General features: G+C 37.3%; 1 protein-coding gene and 1 long non-coding RNA gene across 3 annotated transcripts in view; one reads left to right on the top strand and one right to left on the bottom strand.

Annotated features, from left to right (window-relative positions):
* The window catches only part of NALF1 (NALCN channel auxiliary factor 1), a 615,953-nt gene that overhangs the window by 297,064 nt on the left and 294,573 nt on the right, over positions 1-24,316 (top strand). The window lies entirely within an intron of this gene.
* On the bottom strand, positions 4,981-15,496 carry LOC139046579 (uncharacterized). Its single transcript, XR_011506731.1, has 3 exons — positions 15,323-15,496; positions 6,211-6,437; positions 4,981-5,673 (listed from the first exon to the last, which is right to left on the bottom strand). It is a non-coding gene; the product is annotated as an uncharacterized lncRNA (long non-coding RNA).

Genomic DNA, 24,316 nt, shown 5'->3' with positions numbered 1-24,316 from the left:
AAACTTATGCTATCGTTAGGAACTTAAAAAAAAGACTTCACAAGTTTATACACCTAAGTAATGTAGAGCAAGACCCATGTATGCTAGTTAAGAATATCTGCTCTGGAGTCAGAAGGAACTGGGTTTGAGTCTCAGCTTCACTGATTATGATGTGGAAACAACCTCACAACCAGAGCAGTTTTAAACGTATGTGTCATATGATTTAGAATTTCAAAGAGCCATAAAAATGAAATAGACTATACAAAGAGAAAGTAGGGGATGCATTTATTAAATGGCTTAATTGGGACATAATCAGTCAGATGTACAAAACAGATAGATTGAGAGTCAGCTGTGGTCTTGAGACATATTTGTGTAACCCTGGCTTGCCTCATTCATTCGTATCACCTGGCTGGTCCGTCCAGGCTTTTGAGCTGGACATCCCGATGTGGGATGCCAATAATATCATCTTTAACATGAATCTATAAAATATTGTGGAGATGATGAAGTGAAAAACAATCTCCCGGTATTGTAGAAACCAGATGTTAAGAGAATGCTAGTTCCATTAAAATCCTCAAGTGGAATGGTGAAAAATGTGTTCCAATCACTAAGTAAACGAGTCATGATAAGGAAGCCAAAGAAAAATCAAATACTACATCTCAGCTATAAAACAAATCACATGTGTAAGGGGAATACATGTTCAAGTTAGTTTCCAAATTGGGTTAACTCATTACACATAAAGCACTCCTATAGAAAGCCTCATTTGGATGTCTAAAGGCCCTGAGGTCAATAATCAGAAGAAGAGGCAAAAATTCTGAAGTAGACATGTTTGTGGTTCTCAAACTTGAGGGTTCGTCGGAATCACTGGAGACCTTGTTAAAATGCAGGTGTGGAGGCCCCAGTGTAGAGTTTCTGATTCCACACAACTGGGCAGGACATGGGAATTTGTATTTCCTACAAGTTTTCGAGAGTTGTTGACACTGCTGGTCCAAGGACCACATTTTCAAAACCATTACTCTAGATCCCCTCTCCCACTCCCTTTCTCTCCCCCTCTCCATTCTCTGTCTCCTTTGTGCAAAGTTCTTCCTTCTGCTGCTCATTGTCTTGCAGGATATTTAGTTCCTTGGTTCTCTCCGGGCGACAATAGATCTCTTTATTTCTCTCCTCCCCATCGTCCCATAAAATTAACTCATGTCATCAAACAATCCGAAGAACGGAATTTACTTCATGTCATCCAATGACATATGGAGACACTCTTTAAAGATGTTGAACTTTTAATAAGTCATTAATCAAAGTCATGATCTCCAGTTGTGCCCTTCCAGGCACCGTAGAGCCACGTGCAACACAGGGGGAATTTGGATGTTTGTTTCATTTGGTGAGTGTTTTGTTTTTTTTCCAAACGAAGGCCTTTCTAATACTCCCTTAAGTTCTGATTAAAAATATAGCTGAATACATATTAAAGAAACTGTGCTATAGTCATAAATTTACCATTATGCATTTCAAAAGTATAAACTTCTATGAAGATTTCTAATATAACTTTATAATCAAAATATGTAGAAAGAAAGAAAAAAGAGATTGACAAAACTGAGCCTCTTTAAATGTTATGGTTATAACTATTTTAGTGGAAATATTTATATTTGGGTAAAATGGTTAAAAGCTTTAATTCAAATAACAGGCAACAAGTGGAGCTAGTCAAAGCAATCTAGTTTCTAAAATTTATTTTAAATTTCAGCTTAGTATTTATAGTTAATTTATTTTCATATCACTTTTAGTATTTCATAGCTATTTTTTTAATTTAGCTTTCCTAATAGTTCTGCTACTAACATTGATATAATTTTTGAAGCCTATCTAGGGGCCGAAATTTTGTCTCTGGTTGATATAATTGCAATTTTATCTTAGAAACCAGTACAACAATAAGATTATATTCCTAAATTAATTTCTAAATTGCTGTCTTTTCAGGGATTCATATTTTCTCTAAATTGAAGATATTGAGAATTTCATTAATATCCAAGGCTAGTCATATAAGTGGATTAGGTCTATGAGACAGAAAAATCAAAATTGGAATAATATCTAGGAAAAATAATCAAATGTTTTAGATAACTCTTGTCAAAAGATTTGGGTATATAAAAACTTCATGTAATGCATTTTGATTAATTTTCTGGTATTTTACAAAGTGTGAATTTGGACAAGATCACACTGAAAGCCTGATGTTTCACAAAACCTGAACTCTCAGTATTTAATAAGATAAATTTAACGTTTATTGGTGAGGATGCACACGCCACTGGAATGAAGACTTCTTGGAAAAACGTTGTAACAAAAAGAAAATACTAGCAATGGTGTTTACTTATCAAGAAAGTGTGGCAAAATAGTCCCGGATGACAGACCATCTTAAGGAAATAAAAATCGTTGAAAATTCTAAAAGAATTCTTCAAGACTTACCCTTAATAGGAACATCTCACAGTGAGGGGGTTCACAGTATTTCAAAGGTTCAGATGCTATTTTACTTTAAAAATTTGTCTTTTTCCACTTGTAGTTTTTCAGATTCTATCTTCTGTTCAGTTTCTCCTATTTCTCTTTCATTTTTTTCATGGTTGACTACAAGAAACTTTCAGACCAGAGCAGTCAAAAGGACTTAGTGTATGATAAAGTGGCTTGTAGGAAATAAAGTATGTTTCAATCAATGCTTCTTGGCTAACTAGCTAACTATTTGAGAGAAAAAATTTTAAGTTAGATCAGTACACTAAATCAGCTGGATTAAAGACCTAATCAAGAAAAATGATGCCTAGAAAACAAGTACATGAATATCTGCTTCAAGATGATAGAGAACTTTGTAAGCATAAAAGTAATGGAAAAAGTTCAAAGGAGAATATCAATAAATAAATCTTCACAAAACACAAAACTTTGGCATGTCTGACACCACCATCAAATTAAAATGCAAGTGAAAACCTGGAAAAATTATTTGTAACAATATGCCTGTAAAATTCAGAACAAGATGAGCATGATGATAGAATAATGCAAAAAATGTGTATAAACAGATAAATCATAAAAGAAAAAAATGATCAATGTTTGTTTAACTAAAAAGTACCATTTTTTGCTATTGAATTGAAATAAATGGGGGAAATTGATGATGAGGGTCAGTGATCAAAAACTCTCTCTTTCTAGAGGGCTACAATAAAATATATATATATATAAATCCATGCTCTTTGATTCAGTAATTCTTCTTGTAGGAATGTACCTTGAGATAATATCTCAGATGCAGACAAATATTTGTGAATGAGAATGTTCAGCAGAAGATGGTTTCTCTAAGAGTGCAGAGGACAGAGGTTTATCTCTTTAAAAGTTTTTACACAACTAAAATTTCTTCAATAAAGATTGCAATAAAAATGGAGAATATTCTTTGCACAGGGCCAGATAATTTCTGGCATTCTGCTGTTTTCCATAGTATTTCTGAAATTTTATTGACAGAATCGGGGAACCAGTTCATAGTGTACATTGCTTAGAAATGCTTGTTTTCCTTTGTGTGGTATCAGCTGCTTTTCATAGATGATTAGCTTCCGTGTTCTGGAAGGATTCCAGTTTATACAATTGTAATGTAATTGATATTATGTTTTCCCCATAGCTTTGGTGGTTTGCAATATTGTTTTGCTTCCTGTTTGTCATTTCATAGTTGATTGGTGGCCCCAACAGGCTGCGTCTGTGCCCTGACATTTTTGCGGGGATGTGTTTATACACGTATGCACATGCTATGGCCATACTAAAAGAATCGCACCAAATACTTTTAACCTTATGCCATTTCTTTCAACTTCAGAAATTTAAATAAGAGTAATTTTTTGGACTCTGCTTATTTCTACGTGGACATTTCATTCATTTAAAAATTCTTTACTGAGCATTTATGATGTACCAGGTCCTTCCTAGTTTGCAAGCTAGAGGGGGATACCTGCAGAAAATAGGAAGACAAGCATAGAAATAGTTATGGAACAGAATATACGCTATGAAGTGAACAAAGGGAGAGTGCCTTCCTGGGATGGAGGGTTTTACTCTAGATGGAGTTGTCGGACTCTTCAAGTAGATGACCAAGATGTAGAGAGCGGAATTGAGCCAGCCGTGTACTGAGTACGGGAAGAGAGGTCCAGGGTGAAGAAAAAGAGGGTGAAACCCTCAAGGCTGGGAGCTTGAGAGGTTGGAGGGAGGTCAGGGCGCCCAGTGCAGCTGATGAGGGTGAGCTGTGGGAAACTGGTGTGGGGTGACAGTCAGGACACTCACTTTTTACCTGTGGCTATTGACATTCTCATCTTCTTGATAGATGAGACTACTGGGTTAGGCAAACTATAAGTTTACCTTGGTTCTTTATGAAAAGTTACCTTCAACCTCATGGCCACTAGAAGAAGGGATATCAAGCTAAGAGATCAGCCAATTGCATCCCTACTATGGATAATTTCTCAGATTCTGTCGCTGTCAGAATCTACTGAGACACTATCTTCTCCTTCAGGTGGTGCCTGCTCATCTCTCACATGGGTATCAGCACTTGATTCCATTTCTGAATAAAATGAATCTTACAATCATTGCAATGCAGGCAAAGCTGGCAAATGTCTGGCTGGGGCCATCCTGGAAGAGCTGGAAGCCAGAATTCCTTATCTTTTGTCTGAAAGTCAAAATTAGACCAATGAGCTATACTTTAAGGGTCTCAGTGTACATAGTGTAAAAATATGGGGTTGTATGAAAAGTCAAAAGCACAAAGTTTGAAGGCCATCTAAATTTCCTGAATCATTATTTATTCCATGAATACACCTTGCTCCCTTATGTCTCCCTGTTTCTGAATTCTCTTTTCCCTTTCTGGAATGTTCTTTTTTCCTGACTGCCTACTCAATTTCTAGTCGCCTTTTTTAATTTTAAGGTTGAGAGGGGTTAAGTGACTTCTCAGAGCCACAGAGCTTGTTGACGCCAGAACCACAATCTCATTTTTCTGCTATTTACTCATCCCTCCAAATGTGAAGTGTCTGCTAGCCAGGTGCTGTGCACTGAGAAAGCCCCTAACATTAGGCTGCTCACTGTCCCTTGGGGAGGCCTTGTTGAGCAAGTAAAATGGAATGGATGTGAATGAATATGGCGCTGCAGGAGGAGAATGGTGGGGCTGAGCAACCCAGTAGGAAAGGGTTGTAGAATTCATACTTTGCCTGAACAATAATTAGGGGTTAGCCAGGAAGAGGAAAAGGTTTGATGGGCCAGGGCCACACACAGAAGTTCATGTTTCAACGTATTATACCATTTTTTATTCACTAAAACATTCAACTAAGCTTTGATTTCTTCAATTATTAAGTTGTTTCCTCAAATTTTGAATGACACAGAAGTAGAAGTTTGATTAAAAGAGATCAATGCTTGGTCCTTCACTGTACGTTCTCATGAATCTCATCTGTATTATGAGAATGTCATAGATGATTTCCTGGATAAGTCAGTGACAGCTGACAGCTTTTGTTAGGAAGGCATGTCATTTGTCGTCCTCATCAGATGGGGGTCATTCCTCAGGGCCTGGTGTGTTCTCCATTTAGACCCAAACTCCTCCTCAACATCTCCTCGCACCTGGAGAACAGGACTGTGCCCTGAGATGCTTCCAGAATGCTGATGCCTTTGAAAGTGGGCACTCATCCTGGAGGCTTGTTGAGAGCAGATTTTGGAGCCTCAGATAATTCCATTAATTTCCTAGGATGAAAAAGAAACAAAGGTTCCAAGGAGTCAGGTAGTAAATCCCTAATTAATTGCATATTTTTTAATTAAAAAAAATATGATTCCATTAAAGATTGCACGTAACTAGTATGTCACACTTTAGAATATATTTATATACTTTTTCTTACCCAGAGTGTATGGTTTTAATTTATTTTTATTATGACATAAACACAAAGTTTCTATTTACTTTATTATGTACATGAGCAAATTGGCCCCAATGCGAACACTATTCTTTTCTAATCAGTAAAATGTGTTGATCTTTTTAATTGCTACTACCAACATGCAAATTATTGTATTATTGTCTAGATTAATTGCAGAGAATAATTTTGAGCTATCTTTATCACATAATTTGCTGGTAATTTAAGAATATTTATGTTCATATTCACCCCCATTTTTCAATTAGTGGATGTTCTTTTAATTATATTAGTAATAACCTTATTCATTTTAAAGTATCAGTTGTGTTTATATTCTGCTGTAGTAAACTAAATACTTTTGAAATATAAGAAATCTTACTTTTGGGGGCCAGCCCGGTGGCACAGTGGTTAAGTGCACATGTTCTGCTTCGGTGGCCCAGGGTTCACCGGTTCAGATCCTGGGTGGGGACATGGCACCGCTTGGCAAGCCATGCTGTGGTACGCATCCCACGTACAAAGTAGAGGAAGGTGGGCACAGATGTCAGCTCAGGGCCAGTCTTCCTCAGCAAAAAGAGGAGGATTGGCAGCACTTAGCTCAGGGCTAATCTTCCTCAAAAAAAAAGAAAAAAAGCTTACCTTTTAAGAAAGAAAACTCTGAGCAGGCTTAAGCTGCCCAGAGTTTTTCAAATTGAGGCAAAAAATTAGGCAGTTAATTATCAGCTGTGAAAAATTTGCGTGTGTATGCGTGCATGGACGTATACATGCATGTCTGTGCATGTGTGTGATTAAAAGTAATACTTACTGTTTGAAAATTAAAGATTTATACTTCCCAGTTGGAACATATCCATGGAGACCTCAGAGTATTATTTTTTTTCCTGAATCATCAGAGTTCGTCTGTTCATCTTCTCGTAGATGTCTCCTGAACTTTTTGCAAATGTTAACAATTTAACACAAAGGAGCCAAGCTAAGCATGGAGGTGTACCAGCACAAATCCATTCATCCTTCCACACATCAAAGTGATCGCCAATGACAGCGGGTCAGCAGCTGCAATTCTCCAAGTAAAGATCAGCACATCATAGTCCTACCTGACACCTTTTTTTTTTTCCTTACCACTTAAGGCAATAGAAAAATCATGTTTGAAATTTCACTGGGGTTAATTAGAAAACTCCAAGAGACACATTGCAAGTATTGTGGCTTACAGGAATCATGCTTGTCCTAATTTCTTAGTGTATGTTATTCAAGAGTCTCAGTGGATCTTTAGCAGATCAATTGGGTCATAACTAGGTTAGACTATACTTGTTAATTTAATTTCATCTTGTCATTTAGCAGGCAAACACTTTCCAAGCTGTCTCACCTTTGAAAGTGATTCCTTGACTCATTTTTTTCTGAGCAGCAGATGCTGTTTCTTAGTCATAAAGGATCTTTAAAGTTGAATAGATTTCCATTGATTTTGAGTGTCTTGCATTTAACGCTCTCTAAATACAGAAGCATGAGATAAATCTCTTCACAGGGTTAATTCCAAGCCTGTATTTTCAGATTATCTTCTTTTGTTTTGACCTTTAAATCATACCAATTATATTGATAACACAGCAATTCCTATCACTCTTTTAGGATCCCCTTGCTAAATGATAATTTTCTGCTATTTATCCTACTACAATAATCTTATTCGTGGTTGGAATGTAACTCAATCTTCAAAAATTGTCAGGCTTACTACATTGCCTTGGAAAATAATACATGGGATGAATAATAAGTATTAAATTATTCACACTAATAACCACCCTGTATAAGAACTCCCTGTTTTCCCTGCTAGGGGATACACAGATAACATACAACAATCAATTGAAACAGAGTTAAGAGATAAAGGCATGAGAAAGCAGAACATCGGTTGCTGCCAGGAAAAGCTTTCAGTAGATGAACACTTACAGAAGAGATGAGCTCAGAGACATTGTTTTAAGTATAGCTAAAAGGTCAAATTATTTTAATAACATCAGTTTATCTGGATACATAGATGCTCAAGGAAACAAATGGAGGCAGAGAATAAGTAGCTCTAGAAAGAAAACTAAATGAAAAATGACATAAAAAAAGAAAAGAAATTTAAAACTTTTGCTCTGTGAATGACAGTTAAAGAATGAAAAGATAAACTATGAACTGGGTGGAGGGGCGGTATTTGCAAAGCAGAACTTGTGTTGAAAGTATACAAAGAACACTCAAAATCAACAGTCAAAAAAGCTAGCAATCCAATTAAGAAGTGGGAAGAAAACATGTTTGGGCACTTTACCAAAGAGGATATATGGACAGTAAATAAGCACATGACAAGATGTTCAACATCATGAACCATTAGGGAAATGCAAATTAAAACCACTATAGGACACCACAACCTCTTAGAATAACTGATGTTAAATATACATCCATATATGTGTGCAGATATATGCGTATGTGACTATATTGACAACATCAAGTGCTGGTGAGTATGCAGAACAACTGGATCTCTTGTTCACTGCTGAAGCAAAATAGTGCAAAAAAATAGAGACGCTCTGGAAATCACTGTATCAGCTTCTTATAAAAATAAATGTATACTTACCATATGACCCAGAAACCTCACTCTTTTCTTTTGAAAGAATCCTGGGTATTTACCCAGGTAAAAATATAAACATATGTTCACACAAGTTTGTACATACATATTTATAGAGACTGTGTTCATGATGGCCAAAACCTGGAATCAACTCAAATGTCTTTCAGTGAGTGAATGGATGAATGAACCATGGTACTTCCATATCATGGAATACTACTCTGCAATGAAATATTGATACATGCAACAAGACTGAAGCATCTCTGAGGCATTATGGTGACTGAAAGAAGTCAGTCTTGAAAGGTTACATACTGTACAATCCTGATTATATTACATTTTGGAAAAGACAAACTCTCTAGAGATGGAGAACACGTTAGTGCTTGCCAGGGGCTAGGAGTGAGGAGGTTGTGTGATTTTAGAGGAATAGTATGGGAGGTTTGGGGGGAGATGAGACTCTTCCATACCCTAATTGTGATGGACATTACATAAATCTACACGTGTCAAAATGCTAGAACTGTACAAACAAAAAAAATTTTAAGTGTATGTTAATTTAAATGTAAACTCGTTGAAAAGGGGGGTTCACATAGTCTCTTGAAATGTTCAAGATTCGCTGACTCATCCTCAGGTGAACCTCTCCACAGCCCCATGTGGAAAACAAAGTCAGAGATGGTGGGTGAACCTGTGAAGCTTGGGGACTCTCAGTGTCTTCTGGGATTTTTGTTTTCTGAGAACAAGTTCCTTAGCTGTTATACTGAAATGTTTAAATTCATAGCTTTTAAACTGCAGCTGCTGAACTATGACTCTGGAAATCATCTGAAATTGAGAATGTGTAAATATTATATGTACAGTAATTTAGAAGAGAGTCAACATTTCCTTTCTTAACCCAAGGTTTTGAGTTCTCGAAATTGCCAAGGTTGAGTAAACTTTTAGACTATCCATCTTATTTCTTTTTATCCAAGTTCTCCTATTGAATTACTCTCTCTGTACCCAGGGTATTCTAAAATTCAAATGATTAGACTGCAAAGTGCTTTGAGACTTTGGGATACAGAATGATTCAAGTGCTAATTATTATTATGTGGTGTTCTGAAAAAGTTTCGTCTACCTCGCCTTCTGTTGCATTGCTCTCTTCTTCTCCTGCTACTTCACTGGCGATTTCTGTTTAGCTTTTTCTGTAGATCTCTTCCTTTCTCCCACCCTCCAAATGCTGACATTTTGTTAGGATAGAAACTTGGATCTATCAATTTTCTTGCCTTACATACTTTTTCCTCCTTTTTTCTTTTCTTTTTTTCTTGAGGTAACATTGCTTTATAACATTATATAAATTTCAGGCATACATCATTATATTTCAGTTTCTATGCAGACTACATCATGCTCACCATCCAAAGACTAATTACCATCCATCGCCATACACACCTGCCCACTCACCCCTCCTTCCCGCCTCCCTCCCCGTTTCCCTTCTGGTAACCACCAATCTAATCTCTGTATCTATGTGTTTGTTTGTTATTGTCGTTATTATCTTCTACTTATGAGTGAAATCATACAGTATTTGACTTTCTCCATCTGACTTATTTTGCTTAGCATAATACCCTCAAAGTCCATCCACGTTGTCACAAATGGCAAGATTTCATCTTTTTTATGGCTAACATTCCGTTGTGTATATATATCACATCTTCTTTATCCATTAATCCATTGATGGGCACTTAGGTTATTTCCTTTTTTCTTTCAAAATTGGCATTAATTATCATGACTTATTCTAGTAAATAACCATGGAAATAGCTTCCAAACAAACACTTTCGCTCTGGCCTCTTTACTGAACTCCAGACAGCCACTCTGATCAGTTTGAGTCTTCTCTACTGGACTTTTCCAACAACGCGTCAGTCTTTCTGTATTTGAAAAATCCCATTACTGCCGAAGATTGGAATGGAAATTCTCTTGTGTTATTGATGGGAATTTAAAGTGGAAGACATTTTGATGTGCAGGTTGTCAAAAGGTACTCAAAGTTTTATACTATAGCATACAACTGCTTCTTTTTAATATTGATTTTCCTTGGCTTCATCAGATATTATGTTTATAATCAGAAGAAAAAAATCTCTCCTCATTTAGGGGATAAAATTAAACAAAAAGTAATTTATTGCTTTCATCTTACATACTCATCATTCTGATTTGCCTTTACACTGATAGGAATCACCAATCCTCTTGACACTCAGACTTGAAAACTAAGAGCAGTGACCCTAAGATGACAATCTCTCCTGCTCCAGCTTTCACACCATTGACAAGTCTTGGCACCTGGAACTCTGCTACAGTGATTCTCAAGAGAGGCTGGGGATGGATCTGTATATAAAAATCTCCATTGTGGGAAAGTGTATAACGTCACTTTTGCCACAGAGATGCTGAAATATCCATGAACTTCTCACATGTGCCACCTTGATAATCATTCTGTGCATTGAAGGATATAACTGACAGCAGTATTTTGTCATCTGTGAATGACCCATGGTAATAACACATGTTGAGAACCACAGCTCTGAATTCCATCCTTCCTCATCATTCCAATTCTGTACTTTTCCCCGGATAGTTTTAAGAATAACCTCATTGGTTTCCCTCCTTTTCTTTCTGACATCCACCTCTCTTTCCAACCTCCACCCACTTTTATCCACTCTTCTGTGATCAGTATTACCAAACCACAGTTTGAAATAGGGAAACAGATGATGCATTCAGTGTTTGACATGCTGAGATTATGACATCATTTTCCTAATTATTCCAACTTGTCGTCATCTCAGAACTTCTTTTGAAAGAATTTGGATCCTGAAAATCTCTTAGTGAAATGAACATCATTCAGTTTCTCTCAACAGGAAGATGTGAACTGAAAAAGAATGTTTATCTAAAACTAAACCCAGTAGGTGCTCTAGAAAGAGAAACTCCAAATAAAATGCTGTAAATAAATAAATATTGTAAGAGATAAAGCCAAATCTTTATCACTGAAGCTTTAGGAATGGGTGAAATCTTTCAAGGGTGGAAGTAGAGACAGAATATAAGAGAACTAGGCTAGAATGAAGAGAAACACTGACTTTAAGAGGCAACATAGCATGAGCAATCTGTAAGAAGAGGCAGAGTCCAAAGAGTAAAAGGAAAAGAAATGAGGATTATTTTGTTTCAGTATGTAGGAGAGAGAGTATGGAATTCAAGAAAGAGATCCAATAGGATTAAGAAAGAAAATAAGGCCCTACTCTTGGAAATTAGGTTTATATGTTGTCATCTGATAAATCGATTATTTTCTCCTTCAATGGCAAAAAGATTTGTGATGCAATCAGTAGAGGATTTGCTTCCTTCTCACTTGTACCAATATTTCTAGTTGTCTCTTTCTTTTGTACCCTGGGAGTTTGTATCCCTTGAGAAAGGCACACTGTGAGATTCAGAGTATGTGTGAGATGTGTCCCTTTTCTGTATGTACCGAGCGGAAGAAGAATGAGTGTGAAAAGGGACGTGGAAAGAACAGTCAGTCTCTCTCTAGCAAGTTCTGTGACAGATAGATTTTTCCAAGATTAGAAGTGATCTATGGCTACGTATTTTGTAAAACTCGTTCTTGTACTCCTAGATATGCATTCGCCATTTTCACGGTTGGCTACTTTTAACTTTGCGGCCCATAGATAGCAGCCTGCTAACCAGCAGATGAAAGCAAGCCTGGGGTGAATAATACGCTCAAAGAACACTTCCTTTCTTCCTGCTGCTGCATCTTAGCCAAAGCTGAAACTTCCAGCTACAGATTCTGGGTTCTGGGAATATATCTGTGAACAAAACATACAAAATCCCTGTCTTTGTGAAGCTTAATTAATTAGTACCTAATAATTATATTAATAATAATAATAATTTAAGACTTATTTATAAACTTAATATGTGAAAGCACATGTGCTATGAAATAATATCTCAGGGTAATGTAAATTTGGGATGGCAGCAATTCACAATTTAAATTGGGTGGTCAGGGTAGGATTCAAGGAGAAGGTGATGATATTTGAACAAAGATCTGAGATAGCTAAGGATTCACTCCCTCATTAAGGCATCTGAAGGAAAACCCAGGCAGTGCCACCCTGTCCCAGCCTCCGCTGAGCAGGCCGATTTCCCAGTAAGTGGCTTTTTTGGGTGTCTCCAGCCGCTGCCTGCTGCAGTGTGTGGACTGGCAGGTTTGAACCCCAATGCCCATGTTGTGGTCTGATAAAAGCTGTAGTTTTAGTTTCAAAGCTTTTGTCTCTCTATAGTTTTAGAGCCTTGTTTCAAGCCCCCTGCTCAGCCATGCATTTAATTTTTTAAAAATTTTTTTAAAAAGCTGGCATGTTTGGTAGTGCTGTCCTGGGAGGGATTTTTAGGACGTCTGCTCCCTGGGCTTACAGGCTGACTCTGCAGCCTGGCAGCCTGTTTGAGCCCCAGCTCTATTACTTTCTGGTTGGGGAATTCTTGGCAGTTATTTAACCTCTTTTTGCCTCAGTTTTCTCACTTGTGAATGGAGATAATAGTGGGATCTCTCCTGGAGGTTTGAGAGAGGTAGCATACCCGGGGGACTTGCCTCAGTGCCTCAGACACCGTGTTAGTATTAGCTTTGAGGACAATCACAGCTTTATTACCTGCTGCAATGGATACACATCCCCACACATCTCTAATCACATGGGACATGGTGGTACCAACCCCAGATCCTGCAGGAGAGAGATCACGTCCTTCTCGCTCTGGCAGGCAGGGGTTTACAGCTGGGGTTGGTGCTGCCTCGGCCATGAATTTAGAAATATGTGAAGAGGCATATCTGGATGTCAAGCACGGCCAGGGAGCCCTACCAGTACTCAAGGGTAATGGTGCCAATCACTTTGCACTGCATAGGGCGGATGCACACAGTGAAGAATTGTTCCACCAAATGACAAAACCAGCCTTGTGTAGAATCACTGTGTACAGAGCTTTGCACATAGTAAGGGTTTGATAAGTTAGTTGATTGAGTGAATAAACTTCATGCCTGAGGAATTGAATGTAAAATGCTTCTTTGGGTACCAAGCACCATGTAACTCTTTGATAAGTGTTAGCTACCGTCGTGACTACATTATGAAATATTTCCCTGCTTTCAGATTTAGGTCAAAAGCCATGTCACAATCTCGGAGCTCATTTTCTCCAGGTCTATCTCAGATCTCTCCCTCTTTCTATTGTGATAATCTTTCTTCTTTCACATTTTCTTTCTGGTTATTCAATGTGAAAAGACATTGAATGAAGAAATGTCAATTACGTGGTGAGTCCTGAAACTCATTCATATTCTTTTAAGCATGATTTTAGAATAGGAAATCTTCATCTGTGTGAAAACCAGTGAGACTGACAGCTTTAACAACTGACTGGGTTTTTTTTCACGTACATTTTTGTTTACATATGTATGAAAACAGTTATATTCATTTGACCCCCAAAACACAATTTCAAAGGCATGACTTGGGCCAGTACAAATACAGTCCAATTTCCCATAATTTCTTCCTGTACAACCAGCAGTTGATAGTTATATGCTGACCCCAAGGACTATAAGATACTGAAGATCTTCCCAAGTCATTGAAAAATAAAGCCTAATCATTATAGGGTTCACTTAATATCTTGATATCTTCTTTTCAGACTGTGTTCCATGTGAATTAATGCACATTATTGGCAACTTTAACCACAGATTAATCTAACCTCCATTTATTAAAATGTCCATTCTCTAACTCTAGTTAGAGATAATTACTATTTCTAGAATTAACTGATAGTTGATTTTAACTGAATAAAACCTGCAGATTGTTCCTTAAACGACTTTCTCTCTCTCTCCCGAGGTTTCCTGGTAATATCATGACACAACAGCAGTGAAAGAAAAGCATTACTTTGGCTGGAAAGTATTGTTCATTGTATTAGGTCACATAGATTTAATTTCATTTAATGTTTTAATGTTAAATATGTCTATTTAGAGACTTCAGTTGCTGTGGCTTAGAAGGAGTTAAAATGGGATCCTTCTGCAATTTTCTATGTCCCAGCAGAAAGCAGCAACTGCATAACAACTTAGATTGCCTTCCTCATAATGGACAAATGGCCAGCCCTTGGTAAGCCTTACACCAGGTGTTGTGAACATCCTAAAAGGATCCCTACGGAGCCATCACCCCAGGAGACACCATTCTTATAACACAAGTTCCTCTGTAAGTTATAACTTACAGTTATCCTGGCTTCAGCTGTTACACACTTTAATGAATATTCTTTGAAATGTTCTCTTTTCGTCCTCACATTTCTGATAATGGTGTCACGTAAGAATTCTCTTTACCTGTATCATGAATATAATACAATTTTATTGTTCAATAACTCCCAAGAAATTGGAAGTAAGTGCCCAAAGAAGTTTTCATCTCTTTTTGAGAATCTCAGATCTAAAATTCTGATTGGAGACCCTTGCAAACAATAATTATATTTTGTCTGTAGTTTGTGATTGGTTATAAACACAAATCATAAGCCATTACCTAAATGATTTTTACCAGATATTAACCACAGCTCTCCAGAAGGCACCGGGTAGATTCTGCACATTAAAATTCCTATCATCATCTGATGCTGGTCCCCTTGTGTGTTTGCTTCGTTTTACTTTCAACCTCATCCTAATTTGCTTTCCCACGGGGGTCGCTGTGGCCTTGTTTTGCAACTTGGCACTCTAATCCTACTTTCATTTCCCCCATGAATCACTCTGGCCTTGTTATCTTGTAGGGTTCCACTTCAAATTCACTTTCCCAAATAAATCACCATGATGTTGAAATGTTCTCAAATTCGTTTAGGATGTTCCATCCGAAAATCATCATGCTTGTTGAAGAACACCAGAAAGAAGTAAATGTGCGATTTCCGGCTATGCACAGACATCCTCTTTTATTCTTTGTTAGCATAAAGTGTTAGCAGGAGCCTATCTTACCTCTGATCTGCTTCCCGGAGCCTTCACATGGCTATCCCTGCGCCAGTGCTCGCTGGCTCCTCACCGGCCCTTTTAAGTTTTTCTCCTAAAGCAGTTCTGACCTCTAATATAGCCACTCACTTGTCGTGTTTATATGGACCTGCTGCCTTTCCCCGCTAGAATGTCAGCTCCAGCGGAACAGCTAACTTTGTTTTGTAATTTGAAGTACCCCAAGTGCCTAGGAAACTGACTGACACAAAATGCAGCCAATAAATTTTGGTCCAGTGAATGAAAAAAATGTGTGAGTGAAAAAATACGTATTTGCACGTGAGAGAGAAACTTAAAATTGAGAAAATTACATGCATGGTCTATTATATTTTCTCCAATTGGGAAACAAAATTGCTATTTAATTTTTATATGTGTCCCACCAAAGTAGTACTTATGAACTGCTGAGATATGTGATGTATATGTTTCATTCCCCATTCATTTCACTCAGGCTGTCCTGGGGCTGTTGTCCTCCTGTTATTGACAGACGCTGTAGAACCACAATCTTTATTCATGCTGTTTTCCAGTAATTTAGAGAGCTCCTCTCTGTGAAGCTAAGTGTATACGAGCACCTCGAATTTCATTTCACCGATTTCACAGCAACTGCTCTCGCTCCTCCAACTCCTAGACACCCCCAAATTCCAACATTTGAATTTACTTCATAGAGACTATGTAAATTATTAAATGAAACCAAAACCATGTGGAGAACCATAAAAATTAGCTACTTTATAGTTCATCATTTGGGGGAAATATTTAATCTTATCTATTCTGTTTCTCTTCTGTCCTCTTCTTTCTACGCCAACATTTAATGCTTTGACTTGAAAATAAGCAACAAAAAATAAGATATTTTTACAGGAGAGAGAAAATAAAACAACTATTTTTCTCATGTTTGACAAAATCATTTTATTGTTCAGTTCTTCCTATCATTAAGCCTCTTTTATTCTGATGCATCAGATCTTCTCAGCTTTGTCTTTCTTTCTGCTTTCAGTGCAGGGTTCATGGGTGGGTCCTGTCTGTGTTATATTCTGTCTTACTCCAAACTGCTTTTTTTTCCTTTTTTTTTTTTTTTCTGAGGAAGATTAGCCCTGAGCTAACATCTGCTGCCAATCCTCCACTTTTTGTTGAGGAAGACTGGCCCTGAGCTAACATCTGTGCCCATCTTCCTCTACTTTATATGTTGGATGCCTGCCACAGCACGGCTTGATGAGCGATGAGTACGTAGGTCCACACCGGGGATCAGAACGGGCGAACCCTGGGCCACTGAAGAGGAGTGCACAAGCTTAACTGCTGTGTCCCCAGGCTGACCCCTCCAAAGTGCTTTTTTGAACTTATGTTAAGTTTTAATTACCTTTTTTTCTACTTTAAAAAAAATTCCCATTAAATTGTGGGAACAAGTTAACCCTGGGTAGTGTTTGCCAATATTGCCAATATTTTACTTTCTTTTCCTTTAGTTTTTCAATTATAATCTCCTTATTTTATAAAAACTTCTGATCTTTTTTTTTTTTTTGGCTTGTTGAATTAGTTTTTTTTTTATTTTTATTAATGTTATGATAGATTACAACCTTGTAAAAACTTCTGATCTTTTCAATGCTACTTTCAATATGTTGAAAGTATGTGCTTAAAATAGGACAGATTCTTTTTCTAAACATTATCAAAGTCTAGTGGGAGTGGGAGCCAAGATACACACACACACACACTCAGCTTTACTTAAATTGAGATAATGAACAGTCAGGAAGAAATGGAAGAATAACGAGGAATATGGGCTAGTTAATACAATGGAAACAGTGTTTCAGACTACAGCTGGGCACCGTCTTGCACCTTCATCCATGAATGCCAGCATGGTAACACTTTTATTTATCCAAGCTAAGATTATCCAAAATATTGAAATTTAGAAGCTTTGGGATCTGATGTTTATTAAAGAACCCATGTCCATTTTTGCAAATTGACAAAACACAAACTTGCTTGTATATTTTGGAAAATTTCAGTGAATGTTTCAATATTTAGTAAAACTCTCATTAGCTGTTGGGAAATTTCAGTGAATGGTGCTTCAGAACAGTTCCCTGTGGTGTGTAATTAAAAAGTGGGCATAGGCTTCTTCTCACAGTTCCTACATGCTGAATCCAATTGGCTCTTTCTAATGGAGACCATACAAGACTAGTCATCACCATGGAAAGTCTTTTTTTCTAAATGTGATTGCTAACCACTACAAGATTGCTTAAATTACTTTATTATTTTACACAGGATCTGAAGGCTGACAATAAGGTGTATACATTAATAAAACTGGGGAAAACAAAATTAAATTTAGTTGTCAAATTAGATAAAATTCCTCTCATCTTGTGGCACGTACTTCTGTTTAAAGACAGTTTCTCTATACTTAAGGTGATGGTAGTTACTTTTTAATGCAATATGTTTAACGGGCATGGAACAGCAAGCAAATCACATGTACTCTTTTCTTTCCCACACATCTTCTTGCCACGTTAATGGGTTAGCTCGTATTGTCTTTATTCTGGAGTCTGCCCTTTCGTTCTCCACTTCTGACCCCTCAAACCCAGACTTTGCTCATTGTCATCTTTGTCTCCTGTCATTTTAGAAAACTGGATGGGAACCCTTTATTTCTTGTGGATCAAATGTCAGTCTTTTTCTTTTTAAAACCCTACAGGTCATGCCCAATTGCTTCAACCAGCAGAATGAATGTTTTCAGAACCACTGAGTTAGGCCATCCTGGAAATATGTCTCTCTTCTCACGTTTGACTTAGCTCTGAATAGTCAATTCACCCTCTTCTTTGTGAGGGCTTCTCAGTTCCTTTCATGCCCTAGTCAATGCCTGAGATGCAATTTCCTTCTAAATCAGTGGAGCGACCTATTCTCCCATAGTCCAAGACCTGAAATTATTCCTTCTTCCTCAAATCTGTCTTTATACAGTGAGTAAAATAGGGTCCTTCCACGCCAGCTCAACCCCAGAAATGAGTCTGACAGAGGAGTGATCCCAGAGTCTGGGGTGTGGGAAGCATGCAGTCCATGGGGCTGTGAAGAAGGCGATGAGGAGAATGTGGGATAACTAGCTTTAACTCATGGTTTAGATGGTTGTGTTACAGCACGCTTATGTAACAGTACTGGTTGTTATTAATAATAATGGTAATGGATAAGAATAAAGGCTTTGTGGCTCAACTGGACAGAGTTGTTTTCAAACCAGTGTTTGTTGTTATGAAGCTGTCTGATTCAGGACAAATCTCTCTCATTTATTAATAAGTCTGTTTCATTTCCTGTTTCTTGGGGATGATGACAATACAAGGATGAAATGGGTTAAATGATGGAAAAGGCTTTGCATGGTGTCTGACACAGGGGAAACACTCGGTATACTGATATTTAATACTCAATATACTATAAACCTAAATTTTTAAAGAAAAAAAATTCTGGTAATCTTTAACTTTTCTCTCTTTCTCCCAAAGCATCTCCCACCCTTAACCTTTCCACTCTTAGTGTCAACACAAAGGTTCTGGCACCAGTACCACTCAGTTGTTTGCAGGGATCATACTTTCTCAATCTGGAGCAGCCTTTATATTATAATGATTACAGTGCACCTTGACACTTTGATCCCCAAAGCTTCCATTTAGTTCAGATTTCAAAGGAAAAAAAAGCCAGGATGCTCTGGTCGTAAACAACTGCCTCTTCTTTTCCCACGATGCAAACCTCCTCTGAAGCAGGCAAATACAGAAATCTCACAAAGGGCTTGGAAAGGGAGAGTGAAAAAGATTTGTGGCAGAAAACTATTATTTGGGCAACTTTTCTGTAGGTTTGAATATTTTCAGAATGAAAAATGTTGAAAAAATAACAACTTCTTTGTCTTAACCAAATTAATATTTTAGTAAATTATTTTGCCACAAAGCACCTAGAAAAGTGATAAATGGTTAAGTGTGCCATAATCAGAAACTCCCTTGTCTGCCCAAAATCAAGGAGAGGCTTATTTTTCCCAAAAATTATCCCTCAAAAAAAATAGCATTTCTTGCATTTGAGTCCTTATGAAGTCCTTCATTCTATGATGTATTCTTTTAAATATTTATTTTGAAAGTACTGTTATGGGAAGACATAGCCTTGAAGTAAATTCAAGTATCGCTGTTTTGGTGCCTTTTATGGGTCACCTAATGGTATTTACAAATCAAAGCCATTCAATACAGGTCTAACATTTCCTCCTTGGGGTGATCCCATGGTGGTAAGCCTTACATAGTGAAGTACGCAAGCTTTTTGCAAAGATCGCTTTGGAAGTCAGTGCAGCATGTGGTTCAGATACATAAGTCCAGAGGGAAACAGAAACCAAGTATTAACTTTATACAGATGTTTCTGTGGCCTGCCACTTCCAGAAAAGTCATCTAGGAGAGTCAAAACTACTGCCTTTCAAATATTTGGGATGTGAAGGTGCTGTGCTTTGGGTAACTACTTTTAGATATTCAGAAATGAGACATGGATGGAAACTGTAATGCTTGTAAAATGACTACGTATATTATTTTATCTGGTTTCCAGTAGATGGAACAACACCCACAAATTAAATCTTATAAGGAGATATTCAATTGTTTTGTCTATTGTTCTAAAGTCTGAATCCTGGCATGGATTTACCAGCTGCATGAGGGCTGACCCAAGATATTTAACTTCTCCGTGTCTCAATTTCTCCATTTATAAAATCTCGATAAAACAGTTATATGACTCATGGTGGTGTTATGAGAAAAATGTGTTAATCCTTGTAAGACACTTAAGACTGTGCTCAGTGTCATAGACTTGTTGCCTCATGGTTATGTTGGAATTGGTGAGTATTCGGGCACTTATGGTGTTATTATAACATTTCTCCCCCTTTCCCGCCTCTGGACATTTGTAAGTGCTTTCACGTCCTCGATGAACTTTGTTTGCCAGCTCCTTCCACCAGCTCTATGGGATTTTCTTTCTCCTCTGATTGTAAATCTATATTTGAGTTTCTTATGACTCCAATCACATGCCATATATTCTAATTTTATCTATGACAAATCTTGGGCCACAATATGTAGTCACAACAAGGTGCAGACAATACAAGACAAAAATTTGAGAACTGCTTCTGCTAATTAAAATATTTATCGCCTGATGAAGTCACTGAAAACTCCCTGAGTTTTACTACGTCAGTGCCCTCCAGCAGTGGGGGCATTGAAGACCACCATAAACACACCTGTAACTAATCAAGTTAGATCATTACTTGTTGCCATGAGAGAGAACACACCGTGGGGACTCCTGGGGTGTCTCAGCAGGAGGTTGTTAGAAAGGCCTTATTATAGCCCTCAGGTTTATGTTAGGCAGTTGGTGGGGGGAGAGACTTAAGAAGAGGTGTCTTGCTATGGCTGCTGTCAAGAAGCAGGTTGCAGGAAGGGGACAGGGGATTCTATGATAGGAGACCTCTGTAAATCTTGTCTAGAAAGAGAGAAGACTAGTGTGAGACTAAAGCTGTAACTTGCAAGAAAGTGCATTTGCTCATATTAGCCAGGCTGGGGGCGTGTTTGCCCATCTGAGGTTTGCACACGGTTCGTGTTTTGTCTGTGGAGACATGACTGCGGAGTGCTCTGGATCTGTCATGGTCACAGAGTGGCCTTGTCTGATGTTGATGTTCTAGGAAATTGTGTTCAACAGCAGAGTGCCAAGTCCGGGTTGTGAGTGATGGACAAACCCTAGGACGCCAGAAGTGCCTTCTCTCTTTCTCAACGGTTTTGTCATCTGTGAATTGGGCGTAACGATATTGATGTTGCAGCATTATATCAAGGACTAAATTAAGTAGGTTTTAAAGTGTTTAACATAGTGTCTGAAAAATAATGAGTACTTGATAAAATTTAGTTTTATTTCAGTGTCACCTTAGAAATCTCCAGGACACAAAGCACGATCAACCTCTGTTGAGATTCTGTCCTTGATTTTTCCATTGAAAAACAGTGAAATAAAACCCTCTGTTGTAGGCCCACATGGGAGAACATTCTTCTTCTGTTCTGCTCACAACTTCTATTGGGTGGCTGCCCTTGAGAATCATGGCACCAACCAAGTTTAAGTGCTGATTCTCCCAGGTGTCAATGAGAGGAAGGCTTGGGAATCAGGTGTGAAAACATCAGTGAAACTGAATGTTATCTCTTAAATAGCACTATCATCATTGCAAACATATTTGAGCTTTGAGTAGGTGTCATGCAGGAATATGGATTTCATCAAGGGAAAACAATAGTAAGCTTAAATTTTAGTTAAACTGATTGTTTTTTAAAGAATTTCAAAGGAGAGTCAATTTAAAGCTATTTTTGCCTGGTGGTTATAAGGAAAACTTTTGAAGTGGCTAATGATTAATTGTTGCCAACTTATTCCTTAATGTATTACTTTCCCACCCTGTTTCATAGTGGCTAAAAGGATGAGATGAATCTGCACCTAATAATACATCGTGAAATTTTGAAAAAAAAACAAAAAATGAAAGTAACATTGAAAAGTAACATTGTGGGAAGTGCAGAGGGCTCAGGGACAGCCCAACAAGCATTGTGTCTTTCGAGTGTGAATATTCCAACAATGAAGGAACGTCCTAATGTTGTTCTGATTCCCATAGATCAATCTTAAATCTGTTCCTCAGAAGTCTTTTCCTGCTGAAATTTTGATTGTGAGGGTTTAATTATAGTAAACTTAGTCAACACTTCCCTGGTTATTAATTTGCTTTTTGTTATTTAGATTTCCTGGAGTTAAAGCACTAAAATAGTAAAAAGTAGTCAATTCAATCTGATAAACGTGGAATAAGATCCCCAAGAGTGCCTAGTGTGTTTGTGTGTGCCTGTGTGTGTATGTGTACAATATTATAAAGCCCTGTGTAATTCGTAGATACACCACTACTCAATATAAACATATACACACTAATGGTATAGTCTGACAAATCAGTTCCACAGAAACATTAGGCTGAATTTGTCTATTTTGTCCATTTTCAAACAGTTACTGTTTGAAAGAATCTGATCAAAAATCTTTTTTAATATATATTAATTTTTAATCGCATTAACTAACTATGGGAGCTTTGTTAAAATATGATTTTCAAATAATAATTTATTTTGACGTTAGGCTTATTTTCATGGCAAATAATCATAGTGTACTCTAACAAGAAACAAATAAAAGTCTCCCAAATACAGATTTTAAATTTATTAAGCACAGAAAGTGCCTTATTCTCTTGCTTGTTTGTTTGCTTTTTAACAAGTAAGTTTGTTAGTTCTGCTCTCCGTTGATGAGCAATTTGGTTGACTTTGTGATTTTGCATCAGTTATGAGATGGGACTTGTCTTCCTGTAGTTGAAACCTGTTATAATACACAGCTAGACTCCTCCTTCAGACGTTTATTTTTGGTGTTGCTTTTCAGCAATCTGCTCACAGAAAAACCAGAATGAGTTTGAAAGATGATGGTGAAGTCAGAATACCTAGAACTGCATTTTATTGTCAATGTTTGAAAGCTACTTTACTCCCCGCTATATTAAAGATGAAAATGCAGAGTTTAAGAGAGATTAAATGACTTGCTCAAGATTCACACTTGGTTGGTTAGATAGCTTCTACCAAGCAAGCAGCTCAGCTCTCATTTTATCATCAAAATTCCTTATCTTTGTTAGTATTATTTATCAATGGTTGCAATGACCATATATCAATCTAATGTATATACAACATACACAATTATGTGTTATATAATATGGGATCTATTGATATAATTAATATACCTATATATTAAGATATATTCCTTATGTTACCTATTTGACTAAAACATTTATGATTGACCTCAGAAATACAAATGTTCGAACTACACAAGGTAAGATAAAGAGCTGAATCAAAGGTATCAAGATTTCATCGATCAAGCAGGATTTCCACGAATGCTTACTTACCTCAAGCATTATAAAGCAACAATAATGAATAACTCTTTTCATGCTTATATTAAGAGCCAAATATTCCTATGAATATTTCCAATTGTCAGAAGTCATGATAGATACATTTTTCAATAGAATGGAGCAGTATAAGTTATTACCATTTTTTCTAATTAATGAGTCCAGTACATTTTTATGCAGAAGGTTGAGTTTCAGAGGAGAAGGTGCCAGCAAGAATGTGTGGGTGGGAGAAGTCTCAGAGATGGCAGTCCAGCCATCCCATTCTGAGGGCATCCAGTTAACTGAGAAATTTATCAAGGCCATAGACAGATCCCTCACCTCTCAAAGTTCCCTCCCACCTCCTTATTATTATTATTGTGTGTATGTGTGTGTGTGTGTGTGTCAAGAACGTTTAACATAAGATCTACCCTGTTAGGAAATTTAAGTATACAATACAGTATGGTTAGCCATAGGCACTATGCTCTATAGTAGATGTCCAGAACTTACATGAGCATCCTTGCATTCTTCCTGATCTTAAAGGAAAAGCTTTCAGTTTTTCTCTGTTGAGTATGACGTTGGCTGTGGGTTGTCATATAAGGCCTTTGTTATACTGAGGTGAAATCTAGTGTTGTTTTTTTCTTTTTAAAGATTGGCACCTGAGCTAACATCTGTTGCCAATCTTCTTTTTTTCTTCTTCCTCTTAAGCCCAAAGCCCCCCAGTCCATAGTTGTATATTCTAGTTGTTGGTCCTTCTGGTTGCGCTATGTGGGACACCACCTCAGCACGGCCTGATGAGCAGTGCCACATGCGCGCAGGATCCAAACTGGTGAAACCTCGGGCTGCCGAAGAAGAGCACTCGAACTTAACCATTCAGCCACGGGGCTGACCCCAAAGCTAGTGCATTTAAAAAAAAACATGTTATTGAAAGAAAAAAAGTAGAAGCAGGAATAGATACAGAGTGGTTTGTCTTCAGGGAAAAATAATTAAATATGACTACATTTTCTTAAATTAATGCTACTTAAAGGCCTTTCTGGCCTAAGTTGAATCTTTAATTTCTCACATATTCTGATGTTGCAAATTAACAACAATAACAACAAAACTTCTCCAAG

This window comes from Equus asinus, chromosome 11 (genome assembly GCF_041296235.1).
Source record: "Equus asinus isolate D_3611 breed Donkey chromosome 11, EquAss-T2T_v2, whole genome shotgun sequence".
NCBI classification, from domain to species: Eukaryota; Metazoa; Chordata; class Mammalia; order Perissodactyla; family Equidae; genus Equus; species Equus asinus.
This window is presented reverse-complemented; position numbering and strand designations above follow the sequence as displayed.